Source organism: Camelus dromedarius, chromosome 2 (genome assembly GCF_036321535.1).
Source record: "Camelus dromedarius isolate mCamDro1 chromosome 2, mCamDro1.pat, whole genome shotgun sequence".
In the NCBI taxonomy this organism is placed as follows: Eukaryota; Metazoa; Chordata; class Mammalia; order Artiodactyla; family Camelidae; genus Camelus; species Camelus dromedarius.
In genome coordinates this window covers 77176423-77202596 of record NC_087437.1, presented here as the reverse complement: position 1 = coordinate 77202596, position 26174 = coordinate 77176423, and the positions used below count along the sequence as shown (strand labels likewise).

The 26174-nt window shown below is 35.0% G+C and overlaps 1 pseudogene; it reads right to left on the bottom strand.

Annotated features, from left to right (window-relative positions):
• Positions 1-1595: 1595 nt before the first annotated feature.
• LOC116154397 (large ribosomal subunit protein uL1-like) overlaps positions 1596-26174 on the bottom strand; it is a 119185-nt pseudogene continuing 94606 nt past the window's right edge.

Sequence of the window (26174 nt, the reverse complement as noted above, 5' to 3'; positions counted from 1 at the left end):
ACTTTGGGTTTGGTGCTGCCCTATTCCAATGGACAGATGCTCAAATAAACTGTTAAACTGTTTCATATGCCTCAGTTTACCTTTAAACAGAGGTAATCAGCTTTAGAAAAATTGAGATTTATCTTCTTTGTACTCAACATTGAAGAATGGAACCCTTCTTATTATTTTTGTTTTTTTTTTTTTTACTTTTTAAAGGATATATTCTTTTTTTTCTTTTTCATTTTATTAGGTAGAATTATTATAGTTTGACTGCACATATACATCATATTGCATGTAAATACATATATACAGTACACTGCACTTTTTTTTAGTTTACATATATGTACTGATCATTGTTTCTAAGAACAGATTAGAGCTTTAGCTTCTTAAACTTACATAGTTATCAAAGGAATAAAGCCAACTACAAAGTAAGAATCAACAGAATGCGGTAACCCAATCATAAAGTACAGTCAAATGTGATTACGCTTTTCAAGAAATCAACCATCTAAGTTATAAATAATAAGTAGTTCATTTGTGTCATTATTATTATTATATTATTATTATTTAGATTCCTCATATAAGTGATGTCATATGAGCCCTTCTAAAATAGAGTGAGAGTCTGACAGCCCCAAGGTTCAAGCAGAGGTTTAAGAGATTCCACAAGGTGGGATACCGGGGGCTGAACCAGGATGAAGCCTGGAAGCTGCACAGAAAGTAGGCAGAAAGGGAAGGAGGGAGGCAGACCATGTGAGAAAGACTTCTGGTTTTCCATTCTAGATGATTCTGAATGGACAAAAAAATCAATGTAAAGAGAAAGTAAAGAAAGGCATTCTCTGAATCTAGTCTTTGGATTCCAAGTGTGTCCATGATCAGCAGTTGCTACCCTTGAATGTTCTTCAGAATTTGCATCTTGTAACTACTGTTTTACAGTGGTATTTTATGCAGCATTCTGTACTAAGACCCAGAAAGTGACCTATCATGAGGCAAATGTATAATACACTCAACTAATAGCACTTTATAAGATATGGTCTGAATGGAACTTTGTTGTTTTCTGCATTTTTTTTTTTTTCTATTGGACCTGTGTTGTAGCTCTGTTCTGATTCTCCCATTTCCCATCTGCTACAGAGTATCTTTAGCCTCAACACCCAAGCAAACTCTTTCTTCGGCCACTTATGGCTCAGTTCCATGGTTGAGTGTTTGTATCCTCCTTGCTGGTGGAGCATCTGCTCCCTGAGCTCTTTGGTTTCTCTTCAGGGACCGCATCTGTTAAGTACCCTTGTGATGACCCAGGTCCTGTTGTGCCCGTGGCTCTGACAGAAAGAGTTCTTTGAAGCCATACAGCTAACAAAATTCTCCATGAGGAAGATATTTGAATAGCACTAAATGAGATAAATTCAAAAGGGAGTATATAAATATGAAAGCTCTATTATTCATTCTCTCTCAACTTGTCCAAGGAATGGGAACCCAGATAATTCAATACACTGGGTTCTGATCTCCCAGGATCAGCATAATGGAACTGGCTCCACAGGAGAACACAATGTCTAAAAACTCTCATCTTACCAATTGAGTTTGAGCTCCAAAGCTTGCATGGGCAAGTTCTTTCAAATCCTTGAAGACCCAATATTGCTTGTATGTCTAGAACACTGAGAACGAAATAAAGGTCTCACCAGAACTAAGGAATTGTGCTGAACCTGTTAAGAAATCACAGAAACAGCAAATTATAAAATAAAAATGTGAAAGAACTAAAAAATACATTGCCAGACTTAATCTTACAGAATATTGATAGAATAATAGCAAATGGGATTTATTCAGGAATGTAGGGATGAACAACCAAACAATCAATTAAAATAATACAACATAGTAATTCACCAAAAAGAAAAAAATCAAGAGATTTTGCAATAAATGCCGTAAAGCATTGGATAAAATTCAATATGTATTTCTGGTTTTCTAATCTTAGCAAAATAGGGAGAAAGAGCACCCTTTAACAAGACAAACATACATTTTAAACTAGCCAGCATCATATTTCAGTGCTAAATACTGGAAGAATTCTCACTCAAGTAAGAAAAATGAGTAGGGCATATGACAGCATCACTATCATTTATCGTATTTATAAAATTTTGAGATAACGCAATTGACTTTTGAAAGGCAAGAAACATAAACATTAGAAAAAAGCCAACAAAATTATTACTTACCTTTAATTTGATAGTCTACATGCAGATCATAAAAAAATCTAGTGGAAAAGATTAAAAATAGACAATTAAGAAAGATGTTTCATTTACCAAATTACTTTTTTTTAATCCATTAGCTTTTCATATGCCAAATAAATTAGAGAAATATAATGAAAATCATCCCATTAAAACATCAGCAAAAAAAAAATAAAATAAATTGTTTGGAATGATCTTAAGAAAAATGTATAAGAACTATTAAAAAAAAACTTTAAAATCCTATTAAGGGACAAACAGTAGCATTTAAAAACACAAATCACTCTAATAAAATAAAAAATATATATTGGAAAAACCATAAGGGTGCAGTTTAAAGAATTTTCACACAATGTACACATTTACATAAGCGCCAAAGAAATAAAGAAATCGAACATTACATTTAAGAGTTATAACTACAACTTGAATGAAACTGATTATTATATACAGGGTACCATTGGGGCCAAGATACTGTTTAAAGTATTGTAACCACCACTGTGGTCATGATATAAAATATTTCCATCACTTTGAAAAGTTCCCTCAATCATCTTTACAGAAAAATACCTTTCCTTCATTTTTAGCTCCTGCCAACTAATGATCTATTTTCTGTGAACAGAATTCATGCAAATGGAATCATACAATGCTAATCTTTTTGTCTCTGACTTATTTTATATAGTGCAATGCCTTTGGGATTTGGTAATTTGTTCCATGTATCAATAATTAATTCCTGGTTTTGCTAATTGGTAATATTACATTGAGTGGATGTATATTCTTTATTCTTTCTACTTATTTATTCTACTTATTTATTTTTTCATGGTAGATGGAAATTTGGGTTGTTTCCAGTTTTTCGCCATTTTAAATACAGCTGCTATGAAAATTCCTATAAAGTCTTGTGTGGATACTTTTTAAATTTTCTTGAGTACAAAGTAATTTTGAAACTAACTACCCAGAGTCAGATCAAACTTTACAGGCTAAAAGCATGTCTTCCACAAGACTGCCCTTATACCAGCAGCAAATTGAGGGGTCCCAGGCCACATACACTTTTGACCAACTGACGACAAATTCAGGTTTCTGGTGCCCCTGCAGGGTAATTTTTTATAACAACTCACAGAACTCAGGAAGGTGCTATACTTTTATTACAGCAAAAAGATACAAGTCAAAATCAAAAGAAGAGACACACAGGGAGCGGTATGGGAGGGTCCCAAACAAAGCTTCCATGTCCTCAAGATGCATCACCTTTCCAGTACATCGATATATTTCACTAGCTAGAGAAACTCACCCGAGCTTCAGGTGTCCAGTGTTTTTGCTGGGGTTTCACTATGTACGCTTATTGACTGAATCACTGGCTACATGCTTAAACTCAATCTTCAGCCTCCCTCCCCTCCCTGGAGTTTGGGAATCTGGGCTGCTATCACGTGGCTCTCAAACCCCAACGCTTTAATTACATCATTGGTCTTTCTGACAAGGTTAGCCTCTATTCTGATATCATCTAGGGACCCACAATGAGTCACCTCATTAGCATGATCTTAGAAGGTGTAATAATAGGAGGGGCCCATCATGAATAACAAAGACACTCCTCTTACCACGGAAACCCAATATTTAGAGGATCTGTCCCTGAAACCAAGGACAAGGGCCAAGTAATTTCTTTATTATACAATGTTTAAAATCTAGGAGAGGAGTTGTATGTTTCGCTACAAATGAAACTGACAAAAATTTTTCCAAAGTGGCTATAAAATTTTTCCTCTGATAAGCAGTACATGAGACTGCCAGTTACTCTTCATCTTTGCTGCAACTTGGTACTGTCAGTCTTTAAACTTCAGCAATTTTACTTTGTGTACAGTGGTATCACATAATAAATTTGACTTAAAATCTTCCTAATAATGGTTTTTATTCATTTCTCATTTTAATCTTTTGTAGAATCACTCTGAAGTGTACAACTGAATGATTTTCAGAATAGTCAATGGTATGCAACCATCACTACTGTTAACAAGTTGAATTGCGTTCCGCTCTGCAATTCATGTTTCAGTCCTAACTGCTAGCATCTCAGAATGTGACTTCATTTAGATATAGGGCCTTTACAGAGATAATTAAGTTGAAGTGAGGCACTTGTTGTAGGCTCTAATCCAGTATGACTTATGTCCTTATAAAAAGTGGAATTTTGAACACAGAGATATGCATAGAGGGAAAATGATGTGAAGAGACCAAAAGGGAAGATGACCATCTATAAACCAAGGATAGAGGCCTGAAACAGATCCTTCCTTCACAACCCTCAGAAGGAACCAAGGCTGCTGACACCTTGATCTCAGAATTGTCAAAAAATAAATTTCTTGTTTTAGCCATTCAGTGTGTGGTACTTTGTTACAGGAACCCTAGCAAACTAACACAACTACAATACATTGTATTACCCTCAAAAGAAACCATGTAGCCATTAGCAGTCACTCCAGATTTCCTACAAAAACCCTTGTCTCCAAGCATAGGCAACTGCTTTCTGTCTACTTTCTGTCTCTACAGATTTGTCAATACTGAATATTTCTATATTTAATGTATTGAGGAACTGGCTGTTTTCCACACTGTTTGCACACATTCCTCCCAGTAGTGTATGAGGGTTCCAATTCTCCACATCGTTACCAACATTTGCTATTATGTCTTTTTGATTATAATTATCTTTGTGAGTGTGAAGTAATGTCTCATTGTGATTTGCATTTTCTTGATAGCTATTACTGTTGATTATCTCTTCAAGTGCTTATTGGTTGTTTATATATTGTTATTGAAGAACTGTCTATTGTACATTAACTTGCCTTCTTATCTTTGTTGAAAATCCATTGATCACTAATACATGGCGTTATTTTTCTACTCTCTATTCTGTCCTATTAATATACTTGTGTCTTTCAATGCAGTAACTGCACTGCCTTTATCTATCTGTTGATATTGTTGTCAATTCTACACTGTTTTGATCAGGGCTGGGACTGAGGTAAAGCACGATGCCTAAATTTAAGGCATAAAATTTAAGGGGTAACTCACTCTCAGCTTTGTTCAAGTATCATCCTTGGATTTGTATGATGCCAAGAGTGGATGGTTCTTTAAATTTTTTTTCATAAGCACCTTCCCTGCCTCACTTGATCTGGGTTCTGTCTTGATTACTATAGACTCATAGAAAGCCTTAAAGCAAAATAGTGTAAGTCCTCAAACTCTGTTCTTCTTTTTCAAAGTAGCTTAATAGATTTTTCCTCTGTACTTCTTAAGATGATCATATGGTTTTTATTTTTGCTTTAAAAAAATTTTAATAGGATGAATCACACAGATTTATTTTTGAATGTTAGACCATATTTGCATTCTTTAGTTAATTCCTTTGATCAAGATGTGTTATCCTTTTAAATATTTTTTGGACATGATTTACTAAAAGTCTGCAAGGTATTCTTGCATCAGTATTCATAGGGATATTTGTATGTAAATTTTCTTTTTTTTTTTTATGGCAATGCTGGCTTTTAAAATGAGTTGGAATGTATTCATTTTCCCCTATTTTTTCATGTAATAGAAGATTTTCTGTAGACTTTATATTATTTCTCCTTAAATGTTTGGCAAATTTCATAGGCAAACCCATTCGGGTCTAGTGCCTTACGTGGCCAACAAGTTTTTTAACAAAAATTTAACGTATCTAAGAGCTATCTACTTAGGCACTGATTTTTTTTAATATAATGAGCTTTGACTCTTGGTATATTTTAAGGAATTTGTCCATTTCACTTAAGCTGTAGAACTTGTTGGCATAAGTTGTCCTGACCCTGGCCTCAGACAGCTTTCTCACACACATGCACTGATCAGTACTCGGCTGAAAATTCCAGAGGGACCCCCTCTGAAGATCACTAGAGTCCTCTTTATGTATAGCTCTTTTCTCCAGGTCTCTTCTCTAGAACACTGCCCGGAGAACTCTAGCTGCCCTGGCTGCTCAGTACCATCACTTCATCGACCCTAGCAGCTCCCGGATTCCACCAGGGTTCCTTTTCCCTGCTGTCTGCTTTGAGCTTTCCTCCGCCCAGGAAGATCAGCATCATAGTGCTTGCATTGCTTGTTTACTTTCTCTCATGCATCACTGCCCCTACTTGTCTGAAGTCTATACTGTAAAGAACTGTTATTTCATCTATATTGTCTGATATTTGGTTTCAGAAATAAAGGTTTTTTTAGGTCCTTGTTTCTTCTTTTTGTCTGAAAGCAGAAATATTCTCCAATATACTATTAAGTTAAAAAAAAGCAGCATTCGAAGTACATATATAGTATGACATGTATAGCACAGTATGACATACAATTTGTGAACATGTAGAGAAAAAAGCTAAAAAGACCAGTACCAAAATATTTATGATACATAGTTTCAAGTATTTATATTGCAGATTTCTCCATTTTTTTCTATTTTCTAAATTTTTCCATAGAGACCATATATTGATTATATAATAAAAATAAAGCATCGATATTATAACAATAGAAAAACAGAACTAAATTGGGGGCTTAGAAATGAACACAACTTCAAACACGGAATTTTCAATGCAGGTAGTGTAGGACATTTTCCCCCCTGTTTATTCATCATATTTCTATGAATGAAAGCCTGAGATTGCATTTGTTCTTTTTGCAGAAACAGTATCTCATTATTGACTTACTTTGAGCTTACAGTCAACAAAAACTCCCAGGTCTTTTCTCAGGAATTGCTTTCCAGCCCCAATTTTCTGCTTCCATTCCTTTTTATTATTTGAGGAAAGTTTAAGCTCCTTCTGTACAATAAGAACCGTATTATAATTACTTGACAAAAATAAAAACCAATTAAAATAATACAACAGATGCATCACATAGTTTAAAAAGCTAAACAGTTACAAAAAGACTCCTGCTCCATGTACTACTCTTTAGTGGCAATCACTTTCACGTATTTTAGCTGATCTTAAGATTTTGTCTCCATATTAAAACATGTGCACACATACTGCTATTTCTTGATTTTTCAGTTTTAAGAATTGTCTACAATGGAAAGTAAGATTCTAATAAGACATCCCTGAACCCTGTCTCCTGGCGTCCACACCTCTGTGTGACCATGCCCCTCCCCACTTTTGAATTTCAGTTTAGGAAGGATGTACAATTTGCTTCTAATCAATAGAACATGGCAAAGTTCAAAGAATACTACTCCTGTGATTATATTACATTATATGGCAAAAGTATAGGGTGCTTTTTTTTTTTTTTTTTTTGTAATTAAGCCCCCTAATAGTTGGTTTTAAGTTCTCCAAAAAGGAAATTATCCTGTGTGGGCCTGATCTAATCAGGAAAGTCTTAAAAGACAGTCTTGAGGCATGTGACTGGAACATTTCTTCCCCACCACCGCACGCGCGTGCGTGTGTGTGTTGCTAGATTTGAAGAACCAAGCTGCCATGACTCTGCAGCTGCAAGAAAATGAATTCTGCTAACAACCTGAGGGAACCGGGCTGTGGATCTTTTGATAGTTGAGCCTCCAGATGAGAATGCAGCACAGCCACCAACTTGATTTCAGCCCTGGAGACCCTTAGCACTGGACCCACCCAGCCAAGGGGTGCCCTGACTTCTAACTTTCAGAAACTGTATGCTAATAAAAAGCACTATGGTAATGTTTTATTACAGTGCAGAAATTGGGTAAATGATGCAGAAATGATCAGTGTGTGGTAATTTCATACACAGCAATTAAAAAAACTAATGTATCTACTTACTTCCTGTTAGGAAATAGCTATCTTTCACCATTCATTCTCCCAACTATATCTTTGCTCCCACCACTACATATGTGCATACCTCTCATCTTTCTATCCTTTGAATATAAATGTATAACAATTTGGGAAAGGTAGGTATTTAGTGTTTATATAATACAGATTATACTACTCACAACTGAGCCATGAAACATATTGTTTCTCTGAATAATTGTCATTTTTTTTTTGCTGTTTTGTGTTCTTCACAACTTTGAATATTGACTTAAAATTTTTTATGTTTATAGGCTGATTTTGCTGAAGTTCCAGAATTCTAATCACTTACCCCAAAAGACTACTTTTCATACTCCATCCATTCCCTCCCTTTAGGATTAGAATTGTATCATATGTCACCTCACAGGTGTTCTCCTAGAAAGAGGATGATCAGCGGACCTGCTGGCATTTAGAGGGACCACAGCTTGATTCTTTTCTTTCATGACTTGCTCATAGGATGACATGGTACAAATTATCTTCAAAATCGGAAAAACTGCTTCACTCAGGGTAACTGTGACTAATTTTTCCTCACAACACAACCCCTCCCAGATTAGTGGGTCTCTGCTTATTTCTAGATTTAACTCTCTTCACTGGACTATGTTGCTGGCAGTACTAGTATATCTTGTTTCAAAGTCTGGCTTTGCTAAGACGAGGGTCAAAGTCGGATCTCTGCAGAATATCCAATGACTTTTCTTTAAAAAGAGAGTTATTTCTTCAAACATTTTTGGACATGGCTGTGCCTGTTAGTTGATTTAAAATCACAGTCTTTAGGTCTTTAAACACGTCTAAAATTAAAATAAAATAATAGTGAACTCAAAGAGGGCAGATAACTGTCAAGTTGTAGTCTCTCACCCATTACTGGGAAAAGGCTTTTTAAGGCAGAATGTCTCTGAGGGGCCACATATCTGAATTTCCTTTTTCTTTGCTTCTTGGCTGGTTGAGTTCAAATACCTACATAAAACACACACAGGTCTCTGGATTCCTTTTGTATAAAAGGCATGAAATTATTTTAAAGGAAATATAAATTTAGGAGGATTGAGATTTTAATGGAGTGCCAAGATGTAAAAACATTTATTCGCCAATGCTGCAGGGTCAGATGTTGAAGATCACAAAGATGAGATGGGTATAGGGTTCATGCATACAAGACAGGTTGTGGTTGAAAATTATGGTAATATAGTGGGAGAAGAATGGAACTGGTGGGAGGGATTTTTTTTTTTTTCTTTTTTTGGATCTTGAAGTATCTTTGCGAAAGCCTCTTTCTGAGTTAGGCTTGGCCTGAGTCATTGCCAGTCAATGGGTCTCTACGCTAATGAGTTAGCTGATTATCTGAGAGTCCACAAATACAAAGTGAGGTTGGTATCAGTACATGGTTACCTGTATTAGTAGCAAACATCTGAAAATCCTACCCAACTGTAAACTTTAAGCATCTTACACTTTAATTTTTTCTCCCGATTTTATCAATTAAGAGTATGCTCTTTTGCTAACAGGTTAAACCATCCATATTGTAACTGAAGAGAAACCTAGTCTCTACAAAATCATTTTCCCATTATTTTTAAAGCAAATTTTCTATTGCCTAGGCATGAGATCTCAGATAGAACTTTATTTCATAAATATATATGGTAATTAAGAATCCTAAAATGTATTAATAGGTGCTGTGTTAACATAAATACAACCACTGTTCTTACTATTACTACTTTTGGCTAACATTTTTTGTGCTTTTATGTGCTATTTACGATTAGTGCCATTTTACAAATTATCTCATTTTATAGTCTCAACAAACCTCTCTGGTATTCTTATCCACACATTTTTACAGAAAGGAGACTGATGCTAATGGAGGTAGCTTAACTTCAATGAATGAATAAATGGTGGAGCTGAGATTTTGATCCAGTTTTGATTGTGCTCTTCCTACCTCTATGCCAGGAGATATGGGAATATTTCTAACTTTCATTCCAGATTCATGCTATCTGGCAAGCTGGGGGAGTTATATAGAGAAGTTAAATCTTTGACAGACTTGACAAAATTCAGAGTGGAAGTGTACAGGGGTTTCATGCTATAGGACTAAGTCCTTGGGAATGCTTCCCAAGGACAGAGGAGGCAAAACGAGACATCACCTCTAAATGAGGCAGAAATTAGCATCTGTTTGCCCATATGCACACATCATCATGAATAAATATGGTAGCAAGACAAACATATACAGCAAGGGGAAGACATTAGCAAACTAATGAAATGGAGCTTAGTTTTCATTCTATTGTGAAGAACAATCATTTGTTGTCTAGTCTCATGATCAAAGTCACTCACTTCTGTCCCCACACAAGATCCCATTTCCTCTATGAACTACACTTGATTATTCTCTGTATTGAAATTCCAGTGGGTGTCCCTCTCCTAAAATTCTTCCTCCAAATCCATTCTTCACACTGTCACCAAAATAATCTTCCTGTGACTTAGATTTGATACCACTATCCAGTTTGGAAACAGGCATTTTTTTTTTCATTATTCATTAACAGACTAATCCTCATCTTTTATAAGGATATCCAGCCTCCTTTAGAAACTCCTGACCTTTTTTTTTTTCATCTTTTTTTCTCATTAAAAATCTGCCCTCCCCCAAGACCATATCTATATTTTCAGGGCTCAACGGGGAAACTGTGGTAATTATCAGCTCTCAGATTCAAGCAGCCTGTCTACAGACTTACGAATCATCTCTCCAGAGACTGTTATCAAGTTGGCTCTGGATTTGTTCATTTCATGGGCGCTGACTACAGCTTTAGACTGAGAAAGGCTTCATTAAACGGAATGATGGGGGGGCTTATTAATGAACAGATACAAAGCGATGAAGGACCTAATTATAAAGAGAACATGCAATGCTCTTAAGATTGAAGAAGAGAAAAATTCAATAAATTTATTGTAAACTCAAAGATTGAAAAAGCAATTTAAAAGGTCTAGAATTAAAACACATTATTTAGGAATCAAGCTTGCTCAGAAAATCAAGGAGATTTGGGATTGTTTTTTTTTAAAGACCCTTTATTATTACTTTCAAATTAGAAGGAAGAGATTTTTTTTAAAGAAAAGAAAGATCCACTGACTTAGCTGCAAGAAAAGACAAGGGGAAAAAAAAAAAAAGCCTGCAAGATAAGGCTTAATGTATTAGAGAACAGCTAGTTAGAAAGTTATGAAAGGGAAAGATGTCCCCAAGTTAGCCTGCTGCTTTTCCCTTTATCTCCGCCTCTCCCATTCTTTTACTTTTAAATATTTTAACTATTTATTTTATTGTTATTTTGAAATAATTTCAGACTTACAGAGAAGTTTCAAAAATAGGACAATTCTCAGATACCCATTACTCAGATCCCTAAAGTATTATTTTACCACATTAACATTCACTCTCTCTCTGAATCATTTAAGAGCAAGTTGCTGCTATGATGCCTTTTTAATTATAAGTTCCATATTATTTCTTCAAAACAGACATCTTTTTTCATGCCACAATAGAATTATTAAAATCATGAAGATGACATTGATAAAATCATTGTGATTTAGATACCTTATTCAAATTTCACCAATTGTCCTATGAATGTCCATTATAGCAAAAGAAAAAGACATTTTTTTTTTCTGGCCCAGTATTACCTTTTGCATTTATTTATTTTATATTTTTAATCTACTTTAATCCCAACCCATCTTTCTTGACCGTGACATTTTTGAAGAGTATAAGCTCCTTACTTTGCAAAATGTCCTCATTCTCTCTTGAAACCATCCTAATGGCTTTTGCCTCCACCTAAACTGTTCTTCTCAAGCCCACCAGTGACCTCCATGCTATATCTAATGGTCCATTCTTCGTTCTATTTTTGTGTGACCTAAATTCAACATTTTACACAGTAGATCACTCACTAGCTCTCATTAGCTCTTTTCTTCTCTTGTCTTCTATGACATCACATTCTCCTAGATTTCCTTCTCCCTCACTGGACAATCTTCAGCCTCCTTTTCTGCTTTCCTTTCACTATACCTATTCCTTTCACCTTAAATACCACGTATACTTTACAACAACCAATTTTTATCTTCAATTTGGATCTCTCCTCTGAACCCCAGAACTGTTACATTCCCACTCTGCTGGCCAATTGGCATTTCAGACTTAAAAATATTTAAAATCAAATTTGTGATGTTCCCTGTCTTCACTTCAAAACATGCTCTCTCTTCAGTCTTCCCAATAGTAGGAAATAGTGCCTTATTTTCCCAGTAAATAGATTAAATCTTTGTCATTTTTCCAGTTAATCAAAAAAAAAAAAAATCTGGGTCATAGTTGACCTCTCTCTTTCTTTCACACTCTTCACAAAAGTGGTCAAATTTCTCATTTGCCTGACCATTAAAATATACCTAGAATCTCATGATTGTTGTTCACCTCAGTTCCAAGTATAATGTTCTCTTATCTAGATAATGGAGGCAGCTTCTGAAGTTGTCTCCCTGTTTCTGCCATTGTCCCCTAAGATCTATTTCCAATAAGGCAACAAAAGTCCTCCTTTTAAAGTGTAAACCATATCATGTCACTCCTGCTCAAATCTCTCCAATATTTCCCCTTCTCCTTCAGAGTAAGAGCCAAAAAATTATCAGTGCTCTATGGAGACTACTATAATTTCAATTCACTTTCTCGCCCTTACTTTTCATGTCTGTCCTCATCTTCTATTATTTCTTTTTCTCCTTTTGCTCCATGGACATTGGCTTCTTTGTTGCTCCTTAACACACCAGTTGCTCTGTCATCAACTGTATAGCAACTGCGGTGTTCATCTACCTGGCTGGCTCCTCCCTGATGTCTGCTCGGTCTACCACCGTGTCTCCTTCAGGTCTTCATTTAAATGCCAACAATGAGGCATTAAAATTAGCACTGAGGCTGGCCCTGACACACAATTTAAAATTACAGGTACTAACCACTAGCCATCTGTACTTTATTTTATTCTACAGGATTTACTGCCATCTACCATACTATATATTATACTTCTTTATTATTGTTGGTCTCTTTCTACTAGGATATTAACTCTAATTTTTAATCTTTTGTTTACTGCTATACTCCCAATGTCTGATGAAGATTAGGTATTTGATAAATATTTGAGGAAAGAAAAGATAGACAAAATATGTCTGTGTTTCTCCTGGTTTTCTTGCTTCTTCCTTCACCACTGACATTTAGTTTAATCTTCACTTTGCAGCCAGTATGGCAATTTAAAATTGTTTAAATTGAAGACCAGATCTCTTAAAAAGTAAATCTAATCATCCACTTTTCTTCTCAGAATTTTCCCTCTGGCTTCAGGGTAAAATTCAAAGTTATCAAGATCTGTAAGGCCCAGCAGGGTCTATTCTTTCATCCTGTCCTTCCCTGCCTGGTTTTGCTGTTTCTAGAGCACAATAAGCACATGCTCCATTAAAAAAGAAAGAAAGAAAGAGAGAAAGGGAGAAAGAGAGGAACAGAGAGTGGGAGAGAGGAAGAGAGAGGGGGAGAGAGGAAGAAAGGAAGAAAGAAAAAGTCTTCTCAATGCCAGTACATGCCACAGACTCTAATATGTCTTTTTCTGGTTCTATTTTCACTTATCACCACTTAGCTCTATATCTCTATCTATGTATCTATCTGAACATGCATGTATGTAATATGTATGCATGTATCTCTCTTTCTTTATGTATAATCTATCAATCATGTAACTAAACTCTATTCATCTAGTTATCTACCATTTATTGCCTGTCTTCTACTAGAAATGTAAACTCTTGTGAGGATAAAAAAATTCTAGGAGCATTCCAGGTACATACTAGATACTCACTAATAATCACTGTTTAAAGTAAATAAATATTTTATAAAAATACTTTATTTTCCTTTAATAGTATTTTTTAAGAGCATTAACTGTTCTCTTTCAATTTAATTTTAAAATTCATATAGTCATTCATTTTTTGGATAAATCATTTACTCAAGCAAGTTGCTATTCTTGGACATTAGAGTTTTCTTCTCCCCCTCCATTTTTTTGATATCACAGCAGTGGCATAGAAATGTAAATAGCCAAATCTCTGTACATATCTATGCTATTTCATTAGAACAAATCTTCATAATAATCAAACTATTGGGTCAATGGGTTTTGCACATTTTAAAGCTTTCCTAGTCCTTGAGAAATTGAATTGATCTAAAAAAAATTACATCCCTACCAGCAGGGTTGATAATGATCTTTATGCCACATCCTCACCAGTACTGTTATATCATTTAAAATTTTTTTTATTTTTCTCATTTTAAAATATTTGTGTCATTAATATTATTTTTCCATGTTTCCTGATAATTTTTGCATAAGAGTGCCTTTTTTAGGAATGATCTATCCCCGTTCTTTCCATATTTTTAAAACAGTAAGCATGATTTTTCTCATTAACCTTTCAATTTATATTTTAAAAGCAATAATAATTTCATTTATATATTTAACTTTTTCCACAATTAGTGGAATTCAAATTTGTTGTTATTTGATGTAACAATTTAATTTTTATGCAGTCAAATATTTTTTCTATTAATCCCATATATAGAAAATATTTTTCTTACTCAATAATATGGAAACACTTAAGAATATTTTTATTCATTTTTTTCCTACTATGACACTGTTTTAATGGCTGTATTCTATTTTGTCCTGTTTATGTGCTATGAAGTTTCAACAAATGTAGGGTTTAATTTGTAAAGTCAGCAATTTAGAAAGTAAGACAAAAATCACTAAGGGTCAAATTTACATCTGATTGCTGTTTCTTTGAATGAACACCAGATGAATTAGTTGGATTAAGTTTAGAATGTTCATACGCCAGTTATCATTTAAGATGATCCCACCAAGTGGTGAAGTGAAGGGATGAGTGGCAGAATTGTCTCCCAAATATTTTTTCTGGGACCTAAACTTCTGAGGGAAGGCTTTGTGTTGGGTTACATGGACATCACTATTTAAATAATTTCTCTTTCTGTCGTAAAAGCACTTAGTCTAAATAAATGTGCATACAATGGCATTAGAAATTAAGATGACTTATTTCTGTGTTGTATTTAAGTTATTTTCAATTTTCCATTGTCATACATAATATTGTGACTTACAATGTTGTGCACGTTTCTCTTTACACCTTTACCATTTCTAAAAGTGGATCAAAATTTACAAATATTTTTTAGGATCTTAAATGCTGTATGCTGGCCAATAGGTTTCTGGAAAGATTGTAACAATTTACATTTATATGAGATGTTTGGCAATTTGTCTTAAGACAGGTAGGAGTTTTATCATTACAAATGGAAGAAAAAGCACTTTATGCTTAATGAGTAGCATAAACAAAGACAATGAAATATGATAATGCAGGAATAGTTAGTGAAAGGCAAGCTATCTGATCCATGGAAAGGGCTTTAACTCGTGATTGAATCTGGATTCATGTGAAAAATTGATAGATGTTTTACTGTCATAATTCTCCAAGACTAGATTGGTTACTTACTGCAGTTATAGTAGTTTACATATTATATTGTAAAACCATAGGCAAATTCATATTATATTAATATTTGTGCTATAATAATAGTTGTTTCCAAATTACCTATTATAAGCTTGGAACATAGTGATGCTCAAAAATAATTATTGAATGAAAAAGTTGGTATTGCATAAAAATGGGGGAAAATTAAATGTTAACTGTCTTTTGCTTTTGATACTGAATTCCTGGTTGCCTGTATAATTGATTTGGTAATTAGTAATAAGTACAATGTCTTTTGGCATTTTAAAATGTTTTGAATTATTTCTGTAACATTATTTAACGTTTTAGGTAATTGGTTTTTTTTTTCCATATCTTAATTGCAAATATTTTGAGATCAAGAATGATGTTTAATTTATTTCAGCATCACTGCTTTCCATTATAACCTAAATATATTCCTAAAATGTATAAAGGGAATATTCAAATGGAAGGCAAAAGATCACATAAACAGTTTACATGACAATACTAACCTGTCTGTATTTTTCTCTGTGTTTAGAATCACAAAAAAATAAAAGGTTACCAAACTCACTGGCTCTGGCCATAGTTTGCTCTGTGACTTTGGATCTGTTATTTTTATCTATTGCTGTATGTGAAAAATTGGGGTAGTAGTATCTATTTTTATGACTACTGTAAATATTAAATGAAATATTAAGTGTTATATAGCACCTAGTAATAACTGAAATTTATTAAAAACTCTAAAAATAAGATGGAAGCTTTCTACCCCCATCCACACCTCTGGAATTTCCAGTGTTCCTAGGGTCTGGGATGGACTTATCCTGACCTGTAGATCTTGAGGCCATAAGAGTATCTTCTTCAGAGTGACTTCCACCAGTAGAGTCACAGTACCTACTGTCTACATACATACATTTAACTTTCCTTTAATTTTGTATATTTCATGGTGGCAGGGATCTATGAAGGAAAGTGGTTTCTCCTTGGCAGGCTGTCCTGAAAGAAAGCAAATGGATTTTGTTTTTTGAAAAATTAAGTGGTGTGTGTATGTGTCTATCTCCCACATAATACTGAAGACCACAAAATAAAATACCAAAAGGAACCTAGATGACCTTAAGGCTAAGTTGTAATTCTTTAGATTCTGAGTTCCTCAATTCTACAATTGAGTGTGTCTTGTTCATAAGCTTGTGAAACATTTAGATTAAGCGTAGTGGTTGAACAGATCTTAGAGGAATGAGGTAAATGGAAATGCAGTGGCTTGAATTCACAGAAGAGTTAATATGCAGGTTATTTTTTAAGAAAAATGAAGACAGATTTTTATAGTGAGGATGTGGGCAGTGGGTGAATAAACTGGATGAAAAGGTGCCCTCTACACCTTTTAAATTGCTTTTTCTCAACTCTTTAAGTAAATACCTCCAGAAATGGGTATCAATCTTTGCTTACTGAATAGAGCCAAAGACATTCATCAAAGAGGCAGATAGAAGACTAATTTTTTATTGTTATATAAACAAGGAGAATTAGGAGTAGAGGGCTTATTTCCATGTTCTTAGTGTTTGCCCATGTATTTAGCATTAAGAAAACAGAAAAACATTTCCACTTTTCATTGTATTTAAAATGATATATCCTTGCACTTGAAAAGCCATTTTTCAAGGAGATATATATATATATATATATATATATATATATATATATGTGTGTGTGTGTGTGTGTGTGTGTATATATACACACACACACACATCTATACACACACACAACGTGCATACAGATTATGATTATGTATGGGCGAGTATGTGTGTATATGTATGGATACTGTGTTTATCATGTTAGTATTATGTATTTTACTAAGAGAAAAATACAGAAAAGGATAACTGCAATATTTTTTAGCTATCTTTCTGGGTCAGGTATTGTTTTATTACGTTCTTCTTTAATACTTTTTTTAAGCTTTATTTGACTTAGGTTGCTGGGGTTCTAGCTAGAATAAATTATAGTGTAAGAAATTCTTGCTTCACTCCTTTACCCAATAAACCAACAGCTTTGTGAGTTTCCTTCCTCCAAGTTACCATTGTCCTGGGAACTGAGACCTTTTGTGTATCTCCCTGTCTCCCTGGCTGGTGTCAAGTCAAGACTGCCTCAGAAGGTTAAAAAACAAAAACAAAAAAAACAATGTGGAAGTAAACCACAGATTGCCGGTTGTAGATTTATATGCCCGATGATGCCAGCAAATTAAAAGAATTAGCAATAAATCTACAATAAACACACTAAGTACCCAAATGCTTTTGCATTTAGCATTCATTCTAGAAAGGTGTCACATACTTTTCCAAGACTCCTCATTAAATAAGCAGCAAGAAAGGTAAAAGAAACAAGTCACAGCAGGGGCTCACTTAACTAGAAGACTTCACACTGGGAAAAGTGTTTAAATTCAGGGCACTAGCATACTATTTATGCTGCACTTAAATTCCCATTTTCCAAATATATCATGATTTCTATGTCTTACATCCTTATTTAAACTGTTCAGATTACCTGGCACCCTTCCCCTTTAGGACTTAAGCAATCTACACACATCTCACATCTGACAGGGTTTGTATGCCCTTCTCCACCCATCTGACCTTTTGTATTCTTCAGCAAAGTAGTTTGTCGTCATAATCATAATACATAATAAAGAATATGATAGAGATCTGAATTGGGAGAGAGGATGTCCCTTAATCTCTATACCTTCCATAGTTGCTGTAATAACATGACTGTTAACATGACTCAGATTACTCTTAGGTGAAAAGCTTTGTCTAGGTTTTAATTATGACTCCACCAAGGTCCCTCCCAAACATGTGAGGGAAGGAAGAATTGGGAAAGGTAAGGATTCTTTTTTATAAAAAAAAAAAAAAAGCTTATTAATTGTCTGTCACAAAGTATTACATATTTAGTATAGAAAATGTTGAGTTATACAAAAAGGAAAAAAAGTCATATAGAATAGACCACTGATTTTTAATGCATTTTTTGTTGTCTTTTCCTCAATATATCAAATGCAGTAATTTTTAGTTATAATGACAATTTTTCTTCACTAACTTTATATTATAGCACCTTATCCTACTATGATGAGTTCTCTGTAAGCGTTATTTGAGTCACTGGCATGTTAAGCAGATGTTCTCATGTCTGTAGATCTTCAAATTTTCTACTTTTTTTCAGTCTTCATATCTCTCAAGTATTCATCAAAGTTTTCTATTTCCTTGTGTTTCATTTCCACAAGTGCTCTCTGTATGGCTATCACATCAGTAGCAACATAATAGAGGGTAGGCTTGGTTTGGACCATTTCTCTTGCCATCAAATACACAGATACCATGGCATGGTCTGTTGGAAACAATGCCCTAATGCAGTTCTTTAGAATCCTGTGGTTTACAGAGGTGCCCCCTGGGCAGCTGGGGAGGGAGTAGGAGTTGGTGTGGATCATTTGCAAATAAGTGTAAGAAAGGATGGGTCTGACCGACTCACCTCAGTTTGATTTATCTTACATATTAGAGTTCATGTCATATCACTACCCTAACTAAAAGCAGTAAATCAAATACTTGAGTTTAAAGCGATAGCAGGATAGGATAGCTGCTTTTCTGGAGGTAAGAATGTTACGGTCTCTTAAAATACATTGGATACCATCTACTCTTACAGGGGACAAACATGTCTTCCACTGCACACGGAGATACTGTCATCCTAAGTTTAAAACTAGGTTTTAGCTAAACTTGGAATTAAAAAAGAAATGACTTAGTAAACTAAACTATCCTAACCATGATTGGTACTCATATGGCCTCAGACTGTTTTTAATAACAGGCCTGCTATGAATACACAATGACATGAAGCTGAATGTGCAGGGAAGTGGCATTTTCAAAAAGCTGTTTTAAATGACATCATCTTTGGTGCAGATGCTGGAGACAGTTATGAAACACTTCAAGCTGCAAGCACATTCCCCTAACATATTTGCCTGTCCAATCATTTTCATCTCATCTTACTTCAATTCCAGATCAAGGATATTTTGTTTGCCTGTGATATAAAATGTACTAGTGTCACGTTAAACGTCACTCCCAAAAAAGGCAATATGCAAAACTGAAAAGGATATGGGAAAATTTCAGAGTATACTTACTTGTACTGTCACATCAAATAAAAAAGGAAAATAAAAGACTATGGTTCTTTTTAATTTTAAAAATATACATAGATCTGTACAAAAGAATTGTTTTTAGAATCTGGTTGGTATCCTTATAAATCTAAATGGTAGTATTATTCAGACTTCTATGCCTAATTCTTATCCTTCTCCCTAAGCTTTATAATACAAAGATTCTAAGAATAATTTAAAAGTATATTTAAGGACATAACGAAACAGAGAGGCAAATAATAGAAGAAAACAGTTTTTAAATTAATGGGAAGGTAATTGCATATTTTCATAATTTGCTACAAATTTGATAAATTTTAATCCAACACATAAAGGAAAGCTCTCAAATTATATAATAGTATGTGTATAACCATGTGTGTTGAGGGTACACACACGTGCAGTGAACTCAGCTTGTCTATAGATTGAACTAATTACCATAATTGAAGCTCTAGGGAAGCTGGAGTCTGTGATTTCCATCAATAGGCATGGATATAATTAACCAATAACTATGGAGGATGTGGTTCTACAAAGTAACAGTTTTTTTTAGCATCTGCCAGAAGCACATCTGTTGTGTTATATTTTATTGGCACACTATGATTAACAATCCAATACATTTTAAAATATTCACATGATTTAACTTTTATATGTTTACATTCTTATAAAATCACCATGATTTTCCCTCCCTTGCTTCGGGAAGTATTTCCTTTGCTCTAACCTATCCAGTTGCTTATATCACTTTATCTACACACAGGCATACTCTCGTCTCTCTCCCCCAACTGTACATCATCACTCATTAATAATAAACATCAGGCTAGATTTTATAGACTTTGGGATCCCTCAGATTTGTGAGGGCTTACATGTATATACAAAACTCTCTTGTGAACATCATCAGTCATTATCTATGTTCAGTATACCTGTCATACATATTCTTAGCCCTAAACAAAACTTTCATGTCTGAGCCTAATATTCCGTATCCTGATCCTGTAGGAATCTGGGTGAAGTGGGTGGTCTGACTCTTCTCCCTTCCCTTCCCCCTCCCAGACCTGAAACATGCACTGCTGCTGCTCTGGGTGCTACTACTACAACTAAGCTAAGAAGCTGAGTGTTAGAGTCAGTTCTGTCCTTTCCCAGTGCTAAGTGAATGAACAAAGTTCCTCCGCCCAAGACACAGCACACCAAATGTTGAGATGTAGAGGTCTGTGGCAGAGAAGAGGTTTATTCACAAGGCAGCCAAGTGAGGAGATGGGAGAACAAATCTCAAATTCACCTTCCCTAAGGCGGGGGTCTCTGGATATTTGTGGGCTAAATCTGAGGTGTGGGGAGCTTGGGGGAAGGTGACAGCAGGTAAGAAAATGCTGAGGTAACTGTCATTCTGCTCAGGCACAACTAAGCTTCTTCCTGGGGTGCTTGTTTCAAAATGGCATCTCTGAGGGTGGCGTTTTTGACCCTCTGATGTCACCGATTGGACACATGCGTGTGCCCTGATAGAGAGTCAGTGGCCCCAACCAGTCTTAACTGGCTTGAGCTCACACCGGACACAGCCGACTCCAAGTTGTTTGACTTGGGCAAACAACTTATTGGTTAGGCCACGTGATGCTCGGAGGACATGCAAGTTTTTGTTAAAAAAAAAAAAAAAAAAAACAAAGCGAGCTTGAGTAATGAAGCCAGGTTACAGTTTATTATTTATTAAGCAAGTTATAGTTTAATGGATCTAACTAGAGATTACCCTTGATTTCACCAGTAATAAGGAAAATTATTTTAATACTTATTAAATTTTAATATTTTAACATTTTTATTTCTTAGATTCCAAATTATTCTGAACATCAGTGTAATTTTACTGAGCCAAATCTATTTAGACAAGTATATTTCCTTTCCAGATCAAAGTTAAGAACTGGTTGGAAAAATAAGAGGAAAAAGGCATAATTTCATGCATACACAGTTAAATTTTTGGTATGTAGATATGATCAAGACTAAGTTCATGGATTTTTGATTGGATGGAAGCCTATGATAAAATAATAATTATCAGTAGCTCAATGTATTATGCTTTTTACAGTCAATAATAAAATTGTCAATGTGGATGAGGAGATCAAAAGAATATTCTTATTGAATTACTGATAAAATCACGTTGAGGAGGATGTTTGGAACCTTAAAGGTTTAATCTGTGGGGATGTGGTCATAAATGATTTAATAATTAGACAAATTTAAATGTATATAGATATAAATAAATAAATAGGATAATATTGCCTTTATTTTATTAATTGAGGGAAAGCATATTTACGAAAAACTCTTAAGAAGAGTGGATGCCTCTGGGAAGGAAAAAGTCCCTTTTAGGACTGAAATTGAATGCCCTCCTAGTTCAATGGGATGGAAGGTGAGAGTTGAATTTAAGTAGCTATAATGCAAATAAAGAAAGTAATAATTTTTACATTTCTTACATGACTGAGTTTGAGGACTGAGACTAACATTAATTTTAATTTTAATTTTAATTTATTAAACGAGCTTCAGTGGGGCAAACCACAGGAGGAAAGAGAGAGAGAATACAGCCATGCATCAAGAGATTTCCAAAACTACTGAGTGAAAGCAAACTTTTAAAATATCATTTCTACAGCTCCTGTTCTTAAGGTAAAAATTCTTAATCAGGTGAAGATTAATAAGCATAGAGTGAGGGATTTCTCTCACCATACAAAGGGCTCTTTCAGAAAAATATGTCTATCATTTTACTAAAAGTTTAAGATTAATAATAACATGAAACACATAGAGAATGATCAGCTCAATCTGGTATTTCAAGAATAAAGATGTTATGAGTAAAGATCATACCATCCTATGTAAAAGATTTCTTTTACCATGACTCTTTAAGGAATTTTCATTGGTTTTTTTAGTGAGGTCCACTTAGAAAAACTTGCACTTTACCATACAGAAATTAATATAAATACTATTATGTTTCTACCTTGTGGTATGGATTTAGTGATTCTAATTATTATTACTACCATTAAACAACTATCTTTACAAAATCCTGTCATAAAGAAGGTTATTTCTATTCCACTGCATCATATTTCACATTCTTTTCTAAAGCCAATCTCTCTACCTGGTTAAGTCCAATCTCCTCTCACCCAAAAAAACACTGCTCCAACAATTCTCCCTTTCTCTCTTACATCATTCACTTTCTCCCTTCTCCACTGGATTATTGAGTTAAGAAACCAGCCTTAAAAAACCAAACAAATAAACAAAAAGTAAAATGAAAAAATTCTCCTGAGCTTACATCCCCCTATTTCTCCCCATGAACTGTATTAATTTTCACTTTCTACCTGCTGCAAAATTCCTTGAATTTGTCATCTCCGCTGTTTTTAATTACTTTTCTCCCACTCTCTCTTAAACCCACTCCAACTTAATTTTTGCCCCTACAACTCTTTGCTCCTGCAAGATCACCAAGAATTTATGTAATGCTAAATTTATTGATCAATTCTCAGTCTTTATTTCACTTGGCCAGTTATAGGCCAAGGATTTGACACAGATGATCACTTCTCCCTCTTTTTTTTTTTTTTGCTTTTGCCTCTTTGCTTCCGGGATACCACCTTCTCAGTCTCTCTTCCTATCTCATTGCCATTCCTTCTCAGTCCTCTGCTTTTTTTTTTTTTTTTTTTTTTGTCTTTTTTTTAAACATGCCAGGCATTGTCTTATTTTAAGACTTTCGTGGTGTCCTTCCACCTAATCAGATTGTTCTTGCCCCAGATATTCACACAGCACTAATACCCTTAACTTCTTGGTCTCCTAGTCTAAATCTTATCTCAATGAAGGAAACTGACTACCTTTTTAAAAATTGTGATCCCTTGTACTGCATTCTCAATCTACTTAACCTCCTCTGTTTTCTGTTCCATATCTGTTACTACCTAACTGTATAATTTACCTAATTATCATTTTTATTTTCTCTTATCTGCGTCCCTTCATCAGAACGTAAGTTCTATAAGGGCAAAAATCCGGTGCCTTGCATACTCTTCTGGCCCTGCTGGTACACGTGGGCCAACTCTTACAGCTCATTTGGAGATAAACTTCTTTTCCTCTCATATTAGACTGCATTTGTCAGGGTTTTGCAGACAGACAGAACCAAGAGTATATATAATATGTATATTATACCTATAGAGAGATATATTATATCCATAGATATATATTATACATATAGATAGATATACATGTAGATAGATATAAATGTTATAAACAGACTTATTATAAGAGATTGGATCATGTGATTATGGAAGCTGAGAAGTCCCACTCAGGAAAGCTGGTGATGTATTTCCATCTAAGCCTGAAGGCCTGAGAACCAGGCAAATCGATGGCGTAAGTTCGTCTGAGGACAGAAGACTGATGTCCCAGCTTAATCAATCAGGCAGAGAGACAGAGTACACTCTCCTTTTCTTTGCCTTCTTGTTCTATTCAGGCCCTCAACAGATTGTCTGAAGCCTGCCCACCAATTGGGGAGGGCAATCTGCTTTACTCAGTCTACTGATTCAGATTCTAATCTCATTCAGAAAAATTCTTTAGTCAACTGTCTGGGCAAATGTCTTTCCTGCAATGCAGGGAACTTGACACATAAAATTAACCATCTCATAAACTAACACTTCTCCAGTCAGGTTATGTTGGCCTACATGGCAGGGTTGAGGGCAGATTCCAAGGGGGAGAGGGTGCTTGTTGTTTTGCAAGGAAAAATGAGGCTTCCATATTTTCAGGTGCATCAACCTAGGTGTAACCATTCTACACGTCAAGTTCGCAACTTTCTCAGCCGTTAGCGCAGACGTGCCTTGGCCACAAGTTTGACTTTCCTAGGAGTTCTGGTATTTTTATGTTTAAGCTCTTGGTCTCATACTAGCTTTCCCTACCCACCATGTATAACAGATGAGAGCCTTTTTATATGCCACAAAGGAGGCACTGTAGCTTTCACAATTAACTCTCAGTCTTTTGTTATCTTTTCCAAAGGTTAACTGAGTTTAGCAACAGCCACTCAATTTGACAGCCATTATATTTTCTATTTTCTTCATATTTTCGATTATCTGAATAGTGGGCAGTGAAAATTCATGTTCTCTGGCCTAGCATCCCATTTGACCTTTAATAAAAAATTAATAATCATATTGCTACCAGTGCCAAAGGTTATCTGAGCTCCACTTACCAATGACGGGATACTCACTGCCACTAGGTGGTAGATGACTTAGTTACAAAATCCTACCATCATCTCTGTTTTCTCAGACCATGTCCAGTGCCAACTGTTACAGCTTGTGGGTTATGGGAGGATGTCCCTTGGAAGCAGGTGAGTTGAAAATGAGCATGCAGGAGCATTATTAGGCAGTGCTCCTGGAATCACCATCTGAAAAAGGGAAGAGAAAGAAGGAGGCTTGAACTGAGGGAGAAGTTAGGTTGCATGCAGTCTCAAAGGCCTTAGTCAATGTTACAAAGAGTTCTGAAACTGGAATAGTACTGTTAATATCACTAACTAGGATGAGGGGGCCTAGCTTTATGTCCCTTTGTCAGGGAGTCACTGGACGAGGATTATCCCACGAAAAGGACATGACCTTGGGTGATACTAGCTAAAGCAACTGAGAGGAAAAGTGATGTTTGGGAGCCGTCTGCTGACTGCACTCTGAGAAACTGGAGGAATGAATCATTTGATCTTGAAGATGGATCTGTAATACCTTCTATTTCAGTTTTTCTGAGGGTTAATAGATATTGACCAAACAGTCCTGCATGGTATGTCTGGTATATTGCATTTCCTCAATGACTTGCTGTTGAATATGTGAATAATGATATATATGTTTTAGGAATTCAGTATTTGGCTAAACTCAGTCAGTGTGCTCGTCTGAGTTAGATCAGCATATCCTCTATAAAATGATAACTTGCAACTAGTGCACACCTTGAAAATAGTATAAAGAATAGAAACATGATCAGTGTTTTGATGGCCAAAGAAAAAGCTGAAGCAAATTCCTAATACTTAGTGGGATTACACACTAACTAAAATCTTGAATTATAGAATTAGTATCAATTTTGGCAAAAGGTATAGTATTATTAGAAAAAAAAAACCAGCTAAAATTAGAGTTTTTAATGATACCAAGAAACTACCTAATAATTCCATTAAGACAAAGTTCAACAAACAGCAGGGTGCAGAGTATGGATCTGAAATACAATTGAAGAGTTCTATTAAGAGATTAAGAAGACACAAGACAGGAAGAGAAAGTTGATCACAGCCAAGAAAGTTGACCCTAAGAGAGGGTTCAGTAAATTAGAATGACAGATTTAACATGTTCTACTAGTTCCATGATATGACAATTGTTGTTCTATAAGAAAAGAATTCTACGTTTAGGAAAATTAAAACTAAACTGATTTAAATAAAAGTGATTTTCTTAACTATAGAGTGCTCAGGATCAAAGATTTTAATGTACTTGTGTTAGTTTGAGGTTTTTGAGAAACAGATGCCGAGATGGGATTAAATTATAAAACAGATAATTCCGGTTAAAAAAATAAAGAGCTGTAAAAGCTAAATAGAGGGAGGGACCAGGATAAAAGTGGGAAGTGCCTTCATGTCAGGGTGGAGGTATGTTGCCTATGAGAGGTGAGAGGGAAGGAAGCAGGACTGGGTAGGAAGAGCTTCAGACTATAGCACAGTTCAGAGAAAATCTTCACCAGACAACAGAAAGGTCCTGGAGCAAGACCGTCGCTCAGAAG